Here is a 15,108-nt window from a genome sequence, read left to right as displayed (position 1 = left end):
GCTGCGTTACTCTCACAGAGTGAAAAGCCTGCCCTCCAGGGCGACGACTGCTAGATGCCCAGAGGCCCCGCTTTTGCTGCTATTGGGAGTTTTGTGTTGTTATTTCCATGTTTGAGGTCCCGTTTCAGATGACGGCGGTCAACAGAAATAGTCACGCTATATCCACAGCAGTGCTCGGTTTATGCCAGGCTTTACTCGGTTAAAATAAAACACTGTTCACTGGCTAAAGGATTCACCTTCCGTCTTCACCTTTCAGCGCTTCTGATCTCTGTCGCGGCCCCAGGCCGACAAGCCCCAACATTTATTTATTATTTTATTTTATTTTATTTTATTTTATTTTATTTTATTTGTGGTACGCGGGCCTCACACTGCTGTGGCCTCTCCCATTGCGGAGCACAGGCTCCGGACGCGCAGGCTCAGCGGCCATGGCTCACGGGCCCAGCCGCTCCGCGGCATGTGGGATCTTCCCGGACTGGGGCACGAACCCGTGTCCCCTGCAACGGCAGGCGGACTCTCAACCACTGCGCCACCAGGGAAGCCCCCTAACTTTTATTTTTGCCACAGCACAATTCATATGTGAAACTTCTGGCTAAAGGTGTTCAGGCAAAATCCAGCATCTCATCCATCTGAGGCTTCCTGGGTTCCCTCTTCTTCTTCTTCTTTTTTTTTACATCTTTATTGGAGTATAATTGCTTTGCAGTGGTGTGCTAGTTTCTGCTTTATAACAAAGTGAATCAGTTATACATATACATATACATATATTCCCATATCTCTTTCCTCTTGCGTCTCCCTCCCTCCCACCTCCCTATCCCACCCCTCTAGGTGGTCACAAAGCACAGAGCTGATCTCCTTGTGCTATGCGGCTGCTTCCCACTAGCTATCTGTTTTACGTTTGTTAGTGTATATATGTCCATGCCACTCTCTCGCTTTGTCACAGCTCACCCTTCCCCCTCCCCATATCCTCAAGTTCATTCTCTAGTAGGTCTGCGTCTTTACTCCTGTCTTACCCCTGTGTTCTTCATGACATTTTTTTCTTAAATTCCATATATATGTGTTAGCATACGGTATTTGTCTTTCTCTTTGTGACTTAACTTCACTCTGTATGACAGACTCTAGGTCTACCCACCTCATTACAAATATCTCAATTTCGTTTCTTTTTATGGCTGAGTAATATTCCATTGTATATATGTGCCACATCTTCTTTATCCATTCATCTGATGATGGACACTTAGGTTGTTTCCATCTCCTGGCTATTGTAAATAGAGCTGCAATGAACATTTTGGTACATGACTCTTTTTGAATTATGGTTTTCTCAGGATAAATGCCCAGTAGTGGGATTGCTGGGTCATATGGTAGTTCTATTTGTAGTTTTTTAAGGAACTTCCATACTGTTCTCCATAGTGGCTGTACCAATTCACATTCCCACCAGCAGTGCAAGAGTGTTCCCTTTTCTCCACACCCTCACCAGCATTTGTTGTTTCTAGATTTTTTTGATGATGGCCATTCTGACTGCTGTGAGATGATATCTCATTGTAGTTTTGATTTGCATTTCTCTAATGATTAATGATGTTGAGCATTCTTTCATGTGTTTGTTGGCAGTTGGTATATCTTCTTTGGAGAAATGTCTATTTAGGTCTTCTGCCCATTTTTGGATTGGGTTGTTTGTTTTTTTGTTACTGAGCTGCATGAGCTGCTTGTAAATTTTGGAGATTAATCCTTTGTCAGTTGCTTCATTTGCAAATATTTTCTCCCATTCTGAGGGTTGTCTTTTTGTCTTGTTTATGGTTTTCTTTGCTGTGCAAAAGCTTTGAAGTTTCATTGGGTCCCATTTGTTTATTTTGTTTCTATTTCCATTTCTCTAGGAGGTGGGTCAAAAAGGATCTTGCTGTGATTTATGTCATAGAGTGTTCTGCCCATGTTTTCCTCTAAGAGTTTGATAGTTTCTGGCCTTACATTTAGGTTGTTAATTAATTTTGAGCTTATTTTTGTGTACTGTATTAGGGAGTGATCTAATCTCATACTTTTACATGTACCTATCCAGTTTTCCCAGCACCATTTATTGAAGAGGCTGTCCTTTCTCCACTGTACATTCCTGCCACCTTTATCAAAAATAAGGTGACCATATGTGTGTGGGTTTATCCCTGGGATTTCTATCCTGTTCCATTGATCTATATTTCTGTTTTTGTGCCAGTACCATACTGTCTTGATTACTGTAGCTTTGTAGTATAGTCTGAAGTCAGGGAGCCTGATTCCTCCAGCTCCATTTTTCGTTCTCAAGATTGTTTTGGCTATTCGGGTCTTCTGTGTTTCCATACAAATTGTGAAATTTTTTGTTCTAGTTCTGTGAAAAATGCCAGTGGTAGTTTGATAGGGATTGCATTGAATCTGTAGATTGCTTTGGGTAGTATAGTCATTTTCACAATGTTGATTCTTCCAATCCAAGAACATGGTATATCTCTCCATCTATTTGTATCATCTTTAATTTCTTTCATCAGTGTCTTATAATTTTCAGCATACAGGTCTTTTGTCTCCTTACGTAGGTTTATTCCTAGATATTTTATTCTTTTTGTTGCAATGGTAAATGGGAGTGTTTTCTTGATTTCACTTTCAGATTTTTCATCCTTAGTGTATAGGAATGCCATAGACTTCTGTGCGTTAATATTGTATCCTGCTACTTTACCAAATTCATTGATTAGCTCTAGTAGTTTTCTGGTAGCATCTTTAGGATTCTCTATGTATAGTATCATGTCATCTGCAAACAGTGACAGCTTTACTTCTTCTTTTCCAATTTGGATTCCTTTTATTTCCTTTTCTTCTGATTGCTGTGGCTAAAACTTCCAAAACTATGTTGAATAAGAGTGGTGAGAGTGGGCAACCTTGTCTTGTTCTTGATCTTAGTGGAAATGCTTTCAGTTTTTCACCATTGAGAACGATGTTGGCTGTGGGTTTGTCATATGTGGCCTTTATTATGTTGAGGAAAGTTCCCTCTATGCCTACTTTCTGGAGGGTTTTTATCATAAATGGGTGTTGAATTTTGTCGAAAGCTTTCTCTGCATCTATTGAGATGATCATATGGTTTTTCTCCTTCAATTTGTTAATATGGTGTATCACGTTGATTGATTTGCATATATTGAAGAATCCTTGCATTCCTGGGATAAACCCCACTTGATCATGGTGTATGATCCTTTTAATGTGCTGTTGGATTCTGTTTGCTAGTATTTTGTTGAGGATTTTTGTATCTGTGTTCATCAGTGATATTGGCCTGTAGTTTTCTTTCTTTGTGACATCCTTGTCTGGTTTTGGTATCAGGGTGATGGTGGCCTCATAGAATGATTTTGGGAGTGTTCCTGCCTCTGCTATATTTTGGAAGAGTTTGAGAAGGATAGGTGTTAGCTCTTCTCTAAATGTTTGATAGAATTCGCCTGCGAAGCCATCTGGTCCTGGGCTTTTGTTTGTTGGAAGATTTTTTTTTTTTTTTTTTTTTGCGGTACGCGGGCCTCTCACTGCTTTGGCCTCTCCCGTTGCGGAGCAGAGCACAGGCTCCGGACGCGCAGGCTCAGCGGCCATGGCTCATGGACCCAGCCGCTCCGCGGCATGTGGGATCTTCCCGGACCGGGACACGAACCCGTGTTCCCTGCATTGGCAGGCGGACTCTCAACCACTGCACCACCAAGGAAGCCCCTGTTGGAAGATTTTTAATCATAGTTTCAATTTCAGTGTTTGCGATTGGTCTGTTCATATTTTCTATTTCTTACTGATTCAGTCTTGGCAGGTTGTGCGTTTCTGAGAATCTGTGCATTTCTTCCAGGTTGTCCATTTTATTGGCATAGAGTTGCTTGTAGTAATCTCTCATGATCTTTTGTATTTCTGCAGTGTCAGTTGTTACTTCTCCTTTTTCATTTCTAATTCTATTGATTTGAGTCTTCTCCCTTTTTTTCTTGATGAGTCTGGCTAATGGTTTATAAATTTTGTTTATCTTCTCAAAGAACCAACTTTTAGTTTTATTGATGTTTGCTATTGTTTCCTTCATTCCTTTTTCATTTATTTCTGATCTGATCTTTATGATTTCTTTCCTTCTGCTAACTTTGGGGGTTTTTTGTTCTTCTTTCTCTAATTGCTTGAGGTGCAAGGTTAGGTTGTTTATTCGAGATGTTTCCTGTTTCTTAAGGTAGGATTGTATTGCTATAAACTTCCCTCTTAGAACTGCTTTTGATGCAACCCATAGGTTTTGGGTCATTGTGTCTCCATTGTCTGTTGTTTCTAGGTATTTTTTGATTTCTTCAGTGATCACTTCGTTATTAAGTAGTGTATTGTTTAGCCTCCATGTGTTTGTATTTTTTACAGATTTTTTCCTGTAATTGTTATCTAGTCTCATGGCATTGTGGTTGGAAAAGATACTTGATACAATTTCAATTTTCTTAAATTTACCAAGGCTTGATTTGTGACCCATGATATGATCTATCCTGGAGAATGTTCCATGAGCACTTGAGAAAAATGTGTATTCTGTTGTTTTTGGATGGAATGTCCTATAAATATCAATTAAGTCCATCTTGTTTAATGTATCATTTAAAGCTTGTGTTTCCTTATTTATTTTCATTTTGGATGATCTCTCCATTGGTGAAAGTGGGGTTTTAAAGTCCCCTACTATGAATGTGTTACTGTCGATTTCCCCTTTTATGGCTGTTAGTTTTTGCCTTATATATTGAGGTGCTCCTATGTTGGGTGCATAAATATTTACAATTGTTATATCTTCTTCTTGGATCGATCCCTTGATCATTATGTAGTGTCCTTCTTTGTCTCTTCTAATAGTCTTTATCTTAAAGTCTATTTTGTCTGATATGAGAATTGCTACTCCTGCTTTCCTTTGGTTTCCATTTGCATGGAATATCTTTTTCCATCCCCTCACTTTCAGTCTGTATGTGTCTCTAGGTCTGAAGTGGGTCTCTTGTAGACAGCATATATATGGGTCTTGTTTTTGTATCCATTCAGCCAGTCTGTGTCTTTTGGTGGGAGCATTTAATCCATTTACATTTAAGGTCATTATTGATATGTATGTTCCTATTCCCATTTTCTTAATTGTTTTGGGTTTGTTATTATAGGTCTTTTCCTTCTCTTGTGTTTCTTGCCTAGAGAAGGTCCTTTAGCATTTGTTGTAAAGCTGGTTTGGTGGTGCTGAACTCTCTTAGCTTTTGCTTGTCTGTAAAGGTTTTAATTTCTCCATCATATCTGAATGAGATCCTTGCTGGGTAGAGTAATCTTGGTTGTAGGTTTTTCTCCTTCATCACTTTCAGTATGTCCTGCCAGTCCCATCTGGCTTGCAGAGTTTCTGCTGAAAGATCAGCTGTTAACCTTATGGGAATTCCCTTGTGTGTTATTTGTTGTTTTTCCCTTGCTGATTTTAATATGCTTTCTTTGTATTTAATTTTTGACAGTTTGATTAATATGTGTCTTGGCGTGTTTCTCCTTGGATTTATCCTGTATGGGACTCTCTGTGCTTCCTGGACTTGATTAACTATTTCATTTCCCATATTAGGGAAGTTTTCAACTATAATCTCTTCAAATATTTTCTCAGTCCCTTTCTTTTTCTCTTCTTCTTCTGGGACCCCTATAATTCGAATGTTGGTGTGTTTAATGTTGTTCCAGAGGTCTCTGAAACTGTCCTCAGTTCTTTTCATTCTTTTTTCTTTATTCTGCTCTGCAGTAGTTATTTCCACTATTTTATCTTCCAGGTCACTTATCCGTTCTTCTGCCTCAGTTATTCTGCTATTGATCCCATCTAGAGTATTTTTAATTTCATTTATTGTGTTGTTCATCATTGTTTGTTTCATGTTTAGTTCTTCTAGGTCCTTGTTAAATGTTTCTTGCATTTTGTCCATTCTATTTCCAAGATTTTGGATCATCTTTACTATCATTATTCTGAATTCTTTTTCAGGTAGACTGCCTATTTCCTCTTCATTTGTTAGGTCTTGTGGGTTTTTATCTTGCTCCTTCATCTGCTGTGTGTTCTTCTGTCTTCTCATTTTGTTTATCTTACTGTGTTTGGGGTCTCCTTTTTGCAGGCTGCAGGTTCGTAGTTCCCGTTGTTTTTGATGTCTGTCTCCAGTGGCTAAGGTTGGTTCAGTGGGTTGTGTAGGCTTCCTGGTGGAGGGGACTAGTGCCTGTGTTCTGGTGGGTGAGGCTGGATCTTGTCTCTCTAGTGGGCAGGTCCACGTCTGGTGGTGTGTTTTTGGGTGTCTGTGGACTTATTATGATTTTAGGCAGCCTCTCTGCCAATGGGTGGGGTTGTGTTCCTGTTTTGCTAGTTGTTTGGCATAGGTTGTCCAGCACTGTAGCTTGCTGGTCGTTGAGTGAAGCTGGGTGCTGGTGTTAAGATGGAGGTCTCTGTGAGATTTTCGCCGTTTGATATTATGTGGAGCTGGGAGGTCTCTTGTTGACCGGTGTCCTGAAGTTGGCTCTCCCACCTGAGGCAGAGCCCTGACTCCTGGCTGGAGCACCAAGAGCCTTTCATCCACACAGCTCAGAATAAAAGGGAGAAAAAGTAGAGAGAATTAGTAGAAGTAGGAAGAAAGAAAGAAAGGAAGGAAGAAGGGAGGGAAGGAAGGAAGAAAGAAAGAAAGATAGAAGGAAAGCAGGCAAGAAGGCAAGAAGGAAAGAAAGGAGGGAGGGAGGGAAGGAGGAAGGAATGAAGGAAGGAGGGAAGGAAGGAAAAAAGACAGAAAGAAAGAAGATACAGTAAAATAAAGTATAATAAAGTTATTGAATTAAAAAATAATTATTTAGGAAAAAAAAGGGACGGATAGAACATTAGGACAAATGGTGGAAGCAAAGCTATACAGACAAAATCTTACACAGAAGCATACTCATGCACCCTCACGAAAAGAGGTAAAGGGGAAAAAATCATAAATCTTGCTCTTAAAGTCCACCTCCTCAATTTGGGATGATTCATTGTCTAAAGGAGGGAGGGAGGGAAGGAAGGAAGGAAGGTAGGAAGGAAGGAAGGAAAAGTATAATAAAGTTAATAAAATTAAAATTAATTATTAAGAAAAAATTTTTTTTAAAAAAAACAATGGACGGATAGAACCCTAGGACAAATGGTGGAAGCAAAGCTATACAGACAAAATCTCACAGAGAAGCATACACATACACACTCAGAAAAAGAGGAAAAGGGGAAAAAATCATAGATCTTGCTCTCAAAATCCACCTCCTCAGTTTGGGATGACTCGTTGTCTATTCAGGTATTCCCCAAACGCAGGTGCATCAAGTTGACTGTGGAGCTTTAATCCGCTGCTCCTGAGGCTGCTGGGAGAGATTTCCCTTTCTCTTCTTTGTTCTCACAGCTCCTGGGGCTCAGCTTTGGATTTGGCCCCGCCTCTGCCTGTAGGTCACCGGAGGGCGTCTGTTCTTCGCTCAGACAGGACAGGGTTAAAGGAGCCGCTGATTCGGGGGCTCTGGCTCACTCAGGCCGCGGGGAGAGAGGGGCACGCAGTGTGGGGCGGGCCTGCGGCGGCAGAGGCCAGTGTGACATTGCACCAGCTTGAGGCGCGCCGTGCGTTCTCCCGGGGGAGTTGTCTCTGGGTCCCGGGACCCTGGCAGTGGCGGGCTGCACAGACTCCCCGAAAGGGGGGTGTGGATAGTGACCTGTGCTCGCACACAGGCTTCTTGGTGGCAGCAGCAGCAGCAGTCTTAGCGTCCCTTGCCCATCTCTGGGGTCCGCGCTTTTAGCCGCGGCTCGCGCCCGTCTCTGGAGCTCCTTTAAGCAGCGCTCTTAATCCCCTCTCCTCGCGCACCAGGAAACAAAGAGGTAAGAAAAAGTCTCTTGTTTCTTCGGCAGCTCCAGACTTTTCCCCGGACTCCCTCCCGGCCAGCCGTGGAGCACTAGCACCCTGAAGGCTGTGTTCACGCTGCCAACTCCAGTCCTCTCCCTGTGCTTCGACCGAAGCCCGAGCCTCAGCTCCCAGCCCCGCCCGCCCCCGGCGGGGGAGCAGACCAGCCTCTCGGGCTGGTGAGTGCCGGTCGGCCCTGATCCTTTGTGCGGGAATCTCCCCGCTTTGCCCCCCGCACCTCTGTGGCTGCGCTGTCCTCCGTGGCTCCGAAGCTTCCCCCTCCACCACCCGCAGTCTCTGCCCGAGAAGGGGCTTCCTAGTGTGTGGAAACCTTTCCTCCTTCACAGCTCCCTCCCACTGGTTCAGGTCCCATCCCTATTCTTTTGTCTCTGTTTATTCTTTTTTCTTTTGCCCTACCCAGGTACGTGGGGAATTTCTTGCCTTTAGGAAGGTCTGAGGTCTTCTGCCAGCGTTCAGTGGGTGTTCTGTAGGAGCTGTTCCACGTGTAGATGTATTTCTGATGTATTTGTGGGGAGGAAGGTGATCTCTGCGTCTTACTCTTCCGTCATCTTTCTGATTCCCCTTCTTTTTAAAAAAATAATAAATTTATTTATTTATTTTTGGCTGTGTTGGGTCTTTGTTGCTGTACGCAGGCTTTCTCTAGTTGCAGTGAGCACAGGCTACTCTTCATTGTGACGTGGGGGCTTCTCACTGCGGTGGCTTCTCTTGTTGCAGAGCATGGGCTCTAGGTGCGCAGGCTTCAGTACTTGTGGCACATGGACTCAGTAGTTGTGGCATGTGGGCTCAGTAGTTGTGGCACGTGGGCTCAGTAGTTGTGGCTTGCGGGCTCAGTAGTTGTGGCACATGGACTCAGTAGTTTTGGCTTGAGGGCTCTAGAGTGCAGACTCAGTAGTTGTGGCATGCGGGCTCAGTAGTTGTGGCTCATGGGCTCAGTAGTTGAGGCTCACGGGCTCAGTAGTTGTGGGTCACGGGCTCCGTATTGTGGTTTGCAGGCTCTAGAGCACAGGCTCAGTAGTTGTGGCGCACGGGCTCAGTAGTTGTGGCTCACGGGCTCTAGAACGCAGGCTCAGTAGTTGTGGCGCATGGGCTTAGCTGCTCCGCGGCATGTGGGATCCTCCCGGACCAGGGCTTGAACCCGTGTCCACTGCATTGGTAGGCGGATTCTTAACCACTACGCCAACAGGGAAGCCTGGGTTCCCTCTTGACTTCTCTGCTTTGCCCGTTTGGAGCTATGCCTTCCTGGTTCCAGTACGTTTGCCACCACTTACCCTGACTGTCCCCTGGTGTCCCATCCCCCAGGGTCTGAGTCCAGCTTGTGTCCCCCATGTGCCCTCTCTCTAACTTACGGCCTCCGACTGCAGCCTGGTCCCCCAGCGCTGGAGCGGGCCTGTCCCCCAGAGCCCTACTCCAGGCCAGCAGTACCACCTACACACGCTCTCTCTTCTGCTTCTCATCTCTAGTCTGTTGTTGGGTGTCACCCGTACCCGGTGCTGATGGGCACATCTGGTGTCTCTCTGTGGCGCCAAGGCCCCTTAAGCTTGAGCCCCTCTCACGCAGGCTCCTCTGCCGTCTTCCTCCGCATCCTCCCTGCCCCACTTCACTCCAGCTGCCGGGCCCCATGTGGGCTCCGTCGTGCTCTGCCCAGCTGCAGTCGGATGGCACCCTGCCTCGGGGGCAAACCACACACCCTCCCACGTGCACAACCCAGCAGTGCGGGTGTCAGAGGCCAGACACCGGGCTTCTTGATCGAGTCCATCCGGTATGAGTGGTGTCTGTGCTCTAAGTGACTGGCAGATCCTCATACTGGCTGCTTGTCCTAAGGAACAAGAGACATTTCTGGTAGGAGGGGCCGAGTAGATGTCCCCCAAACGGACCCAGTTTCCCTTCAGTCCCCAACTCAGTGACTCTGGAGCAAAGCCGCGTGCCTGGAAGGGCTGCCCAAGGTCAGGGTCCCCGCCGAAGACGTGATGCAGGCGATGTGTCCCCTCACATCTCTGTTCAAATCGTTTGTCCTGCAAAAACAAACAAACAAGGAAACGAAACAAAGCAAAGCACCAGGTGTATTGTGGTGAGGGATTGCGGATGACCGTGGTGAAGCTCAGTCTCGGGGACTGTGACGCCGCCTCCTGTCAGCCGCCGGCGCCCACGCAGTGGGCCAGGCCCGGAGTAGCCACGGCGGCGGCGAAGGAGGACGGCCTGGCTCCCTCTGCAGGGCTGTTCCTGACACTGCAGGGCACCCACCTGGCCGCTCACAGGGTCCCCTCTGAGACCCCACTGAGGGACCAGCCACAGGGGATCCCGTGGCCTCCCGGTGGCAGCTTGGGCAGACCAGACTCCTTCCCGCCTGGCAGGGACAGCGGGAAGGGACACCTTCCTGGACCCCAACGGACAGGAATGAACTCCAGTTCTGGACGGTGCCACATGCTGAGGCATGCTCCCCCACCCAGAAGGGCAGGTGCAGTGATGTCCCCACGAGCTTTCCTCCCCTCAGCCAGGCAGGTGGTTCTGGGAAGCGCTTCATGAGGCTCCTCAGAAGGTCCCCAGGGGGGTCCACGGTGGCCCCAGCTGGAGACTACATCCCTGCGTTGGCCTCCCTTCCCTGTTCTGCTCCCTGGGGCCCCGTTCCCAAATACGTCCCCAGCACACAGGGTTCTGCTTTTGGTAGAAGCGGGCCAGGACCCCTCTACTCCCCAAATGCTCATTATATGAAAATGAGGACGTGATAGGAGGAGTCCTCTTGTGCATCATTGATTGAGGAAAACAATTAGTCCCATTAGCCTTTCCCAGTCTCATCTGAAATTTCAAAGGCTGTACAGCGTCATGCGCCTCACCTACTTTTCTGACACTCTCCTTTTACCGCCAGGGGAACTGCCAGTGCCTGAAAGGATGAGGTTCTCTGGAGAGTCAAAGAGCATAGCCTCTGAAGAAGGGAGAGAAATGAGAAGGAAGGCAGGCTTCCAGGCAGGCCAGGGGCGTGGCCAGGAAGAGGGGAGGGGCGAGTCGGAGCCACGTCGGAAACTCGGCCCAGAGGCTTAGAAAGGGGCCTGTCGGGCGCAACAAGGGCGGACCTTCGCTGAAGGCTGTCCACGTGCCCAGTGCTGTGTAAGACTCTTACACACACCGTTTACACTTCACAACAACCTCTGAGGGAGGCAGACGGGAAGCAAGGCAGGGGCGATCCTTCAGCCCGTTGGCTTTTCCAACACGCAGAGCTCGGCGGTCCAGCTCTGGGGGCTGGGCTCTCAGGTCAACCTTGGGCTGTTGACATTAACTGTCTAAATGGACGGCGATTGTCTCATTCTAGACTGGACTTTTCACTGAAGCTTTTTCATCGTGCTTTATTCATATTCACTTCTGTTCCTAAACGTGTTCAGCCCAACACCAACACACAAAGTGCCAGGTTGTCACAATCGCCTGGGATAGGCTTGTGATTTTCTACCGACAACTTTGCTGTCTGTTTCAGACCTTAGCTGAGGATAAAGCGAAAGCTTCAATTTCCTTCCTCTTGTGGTGTAATGTCAGAAATATTACTCAACTTTTGTGGACTTCTTAATGTAGCCATTTCCTGTGTCTTAAAGGTAAGTTTCAGGGCTTCCCTGGTGGCACGGTGGTTAAGAATCCGCCTGCCAATGCAGGGGACATGGGTTTGAGCCCTGGTCCGGGAAGATCCCACATGCTGTGGAGCAGCTAAGCCCGCGAGCCACAACTACTGAGCCTGCGAGCCACAACTACTGAAGCCCGCGTGCCTAGAGCCCGTGCTCCGCAACAAGAGAAGCCACCATGAGAAGCCCACGCACCACAAAGAAGAGTAGCCCCTGCTCGCCACAACTAGAGAAAGCCGGCATGCAGCAACGAAGACCCAACACAGCCAAAAATTTAAAAATAAATAAATAAAATAAATAAATTTATTAAAAAAGGTAAGTTTCAAAAATCTTTGAATCATAAAAGTGTTAGAACTAGCAAGAACATTTAGCAACCACTTGCTTTATGTTAATAAACTGAGTCTCAAAGAAGTTAAGTGCCTTATACCATGAGTAAATATAAGTCACCGTAAGAACTCTGGCCTCCTGTCTCCCATTCATTGGTGTCACCATACAGAATATCTCTTGGGAAGATCTGGTATGCAATAGAAAGTTGCATCGTCTTTGCTACACATCATTGGAAATTAAAACTCACCTTTGGTATAGTCAGCATGTCTAAAGTTATGCTATTAACAAGACCTACCTCTGGGAGCAGTAGGTATTGTTACTGTCAACTGAAAGAAAAAACTCACAGCATAAGAGCTGTGAGTTTTAAGTTTTATTCAGGGTCTTACTGAGGACTATAGCCTGGGAGACAGCCTCTCAGGAGCTCTGAGTAAACTGCTCTGAAGAGGCTGGGGGGAGTCCAGTGCTTGGGCTCAAGCATCAAGTATACATCTTGGTAAAACTCTACTTACTGCTAGTCACAAAGAACAGACATCTCAGGTTAATGATTTTAGTGCTTTTCTATGTACAGAAAGATGCAAGGATCTGAGTTCATTAGAATTCTTGCTGAACTACACTTCTGCCTGTCTAAGGGGCCTGCTTGTCCCAGCACAGAGCATCCTGTTCCCATCATTCCCTCCGTCTGCCTGTCTAAGGGGCCTGCTTGTCCAAGCACAGAGCATCCTGGTACCATCATTCCCTCCGTCTGAGGCAGAGGATACTGTCGGTCAGCAGCTGTAGTGGGTTAACCTTGCAGAATTGCACAAAGCTCTCTGTTCTTCTTTGTTTACATTATGTATGTTATGTATGTTAAGGTATTGTTATGGACTGAACATGTGTGTCCCCCCAAAATTTATGTGTTGAAACCCAACCCCCTGTGTGATGGTGTTAGGAGGTGAGGCCTGTTGGAGGAGATTAGGTCATGAAGGTGGAGCCCTCGTGGTGGGATTAGTGCCCTTGTAAATGAGGCCCCAGAGAGCTCCCTCGCTCCTTCTGTCACCTGAGGACACAGCAAGAGGATGGCCGTCTGCAACTCAGAGGAGAGCTTCCCCAGAGCCCGACCATGCTCTCACCTGATCTCAGGCTTTCAGCCTCCGGAGCTATGAGAAATAAATGTCTGCTGTTTATGAGACATGCAGCCTATGGTACTTTGTTATAGCAGCCTGAATGGACTGAGGTATGACAAAGCTAGGAAATAAATATAATTTAAGTCTGCATGTTGAGCTCCCCAGGCAGACAGTGCTGGATGAATGTTGGTGTGTGTTAAGCCTCCTACACCATGGGTCGTAATAGTCCATCTGTTTGAACGTAGAGACATCTAACCGAGGCTGCAGCCTATGAGACGTGAGCATCCACGGATACTATGAGGGTTGTTTAGCTTTAATCATATGTCCACAGAAATGATTCTGTGTTATTGCTGCTATTTCACTTTAATTGGGAGATTTAAATAATATACCCCAAAATGTTGTATGCATACAACAGATGGTATAGGAAATAATTTTAGGCAACACCCCAACAAATATGTTTTATTTAAATATCTCTGTATTTCATATGTATTAAAATATATTGCACAACACATATTGATTAAAAAACTGGTACCCAAAATAAAGTTAAAACTCAACACCAAGAAACCAAACAGCCCAATTTTAAAAATGGGCAAAGATCTGAATAGTTACCTCATGAGGGAAGGTATGCAGATGGCAAGTAAGCATATAGAAAGATGCTCTGAATCATATGTCAGTAGAGAATTGCAAATCAAAACAGCAGTGAGATACCAGGACACGCCAATCCGGAACACTGACAGCACGAAATGCTGGCGAGGCTGTGGAGCAACAGGAACTCCATTCATTGCTGGTGGGGATGCCCAAGGGTGCTGCCACTTTGGAAGACAGTTTGGCGGCTCCTTATCAAACTAAATATAGTCTCATCATGTGCTCCAGAAAGCACACTCCCTGGTATTTACCCAAAGGAGGTGAAGACGTACGTTCACACAAAAACCTGCATGGATGTTTATAGCAGCTTTATTCATAGTCGTGAAAACTTGGAAACAAACAAGATGTCCTTCAGTAGGTGAATGGATACGTAAACTATGGTTCATCCAGACAACGGAATGTTACTCAGCACTAAAAAGAAATGAGCTATCAAGCCACAGAAAAGACACGGAGGAATCTTAAATGCACAAAGAAGCCAGTCTGAACAGGATACGTACTGCATGATTCTGACTATATGACATTCTGGAAAAGGCAATATAGAGACAGTAAAAAGAGCAGTGTCGGCCAGGGGTTCAAGGCGGGTGGGGAGAGGGTGATTAGGTAGAACCCAGAGAAACTTGAGGGCAGTGAAACTATTCTCTGTGGTACTGTAATGGTGGATGCATAACACACATTTGTTACAACCCATAGAACTGTACAGAAATGAACATTAAATTATGAAATTTGGTTAATACTAATGCGTCAATATTGGTTCATTAACTGCACCCAATGTAACATACTAATGCAAGGTCTTATTAATAGGAGAAGGTGTGTATACTGGGGGGAGGGTACGTGGGAGCTCCCTGTGCCAGATGCTCAATTTTTCTGAAAATGTAAAACTGTTCAAAAGTCAACTATTAATTTAAAAAACCCTCAGGTGCTCACCTCGGCAGCACATAGACTAAAATTGGAATGATACAGAGATTAGCATGGCCCCTGAGTAAGGATGACACGCAAATTCCTGAAGTGTTCCATATTAAAAAAAAAACTCCTCAGAGTTGTTGCTCAATGAATATCGTTATTATAAGCGTCCAGTATGTGCCAATGACCGCTTCAGCGCTGGAGGTCAGGCCTGTATCGTAAACGGCCCGGGTCTGCGCTGCGGCGGGGAGCGTGCAGGCGGCGCGATCTGCCACCAGGTGGCGCTCCTCCTCCCCGACTCTGTTTCTCTCATGTCTTCATTTTCTCCATTCTGCTCCTGTCTTTTCCTTCTTTCCCTTCCCGTGTGTACACTGTCATCCCTGGATCTAGTCACCTGGGGATGGAACCCAGCCCCGCCGTTTCCACGAGGGCGGCCTCCACCTTGGCGGGGGGCGCGGGGAGCTCCGGTGCCCCGGGCGGCACGTCGCAGCCTCTGGGTCCCGGCGCGGGTGGAAAGTGATGGTGACCAGCCAGGGCGCTGGGTGAGCGCGCGAGCCTGCTCCACCTGCATCAGTCCCGGGCCCGGGTCCCTTTCCCTGCTCCCCCCACGCCGCCTCTGCCTGTGTGATGAATCTCCAGACCCTGCAGCTCACCCGCTGAGACTCGGCCTCGCCCCCGGCTCCCCAG

At 46.3% G+C, this 15,108-nt stretch overlaps 1 long non-coding RNA gene and 1 other non-coding gene across 2 annotated transcripts in view; one reads left to right on the top strand and one right to left on the bottom strand.

The window, feature by feature from the left end:
• Positions 1–648: 648 nt before the first annotated feature.
• LOC125961198 (uncharacterized) overlaps positions 649–15,108 on the bottom strand; it is a 64,087-nt gene continuing 49,627 nt past the window's right edge. The window contains exon 2 of the long non-coding RNA XR_007471571.1: positions 649–1,091. This is a non-coding gene — a long non-coding RNA (uncharacterized LOC125961198). The remainder of the gene's footprint in view (positions 1,092–15,108) is intronic.
• LOC117196676 (U6 spliceosomal RNA) lies at positions 14,438–14,541 on the top strand. The gene has a single exon (XR_004476966.1). It is a non-coding gene; the product is annotated as a U6 spliceosomal RNA (small nuclear RNA).

This window comes from Orcinus orca, chromosome 15 (genome assembly GCF_937001465.1).
Source record: "Orcinus orca chromosome 15, mOrcOrc1.1, whole genome shotgun sequence".
Classification (NCBI taxonomy): Eukaryota; Metazoa; Chordata; class Mammalia; order Artiodactyla; family Delphinidae; genus Orcinus; species Orcinus orca.
Note: the sequence above shows the minus strand (reverse complement) of the source record. Positions and strands in the feature narration are given on the sequence as shown.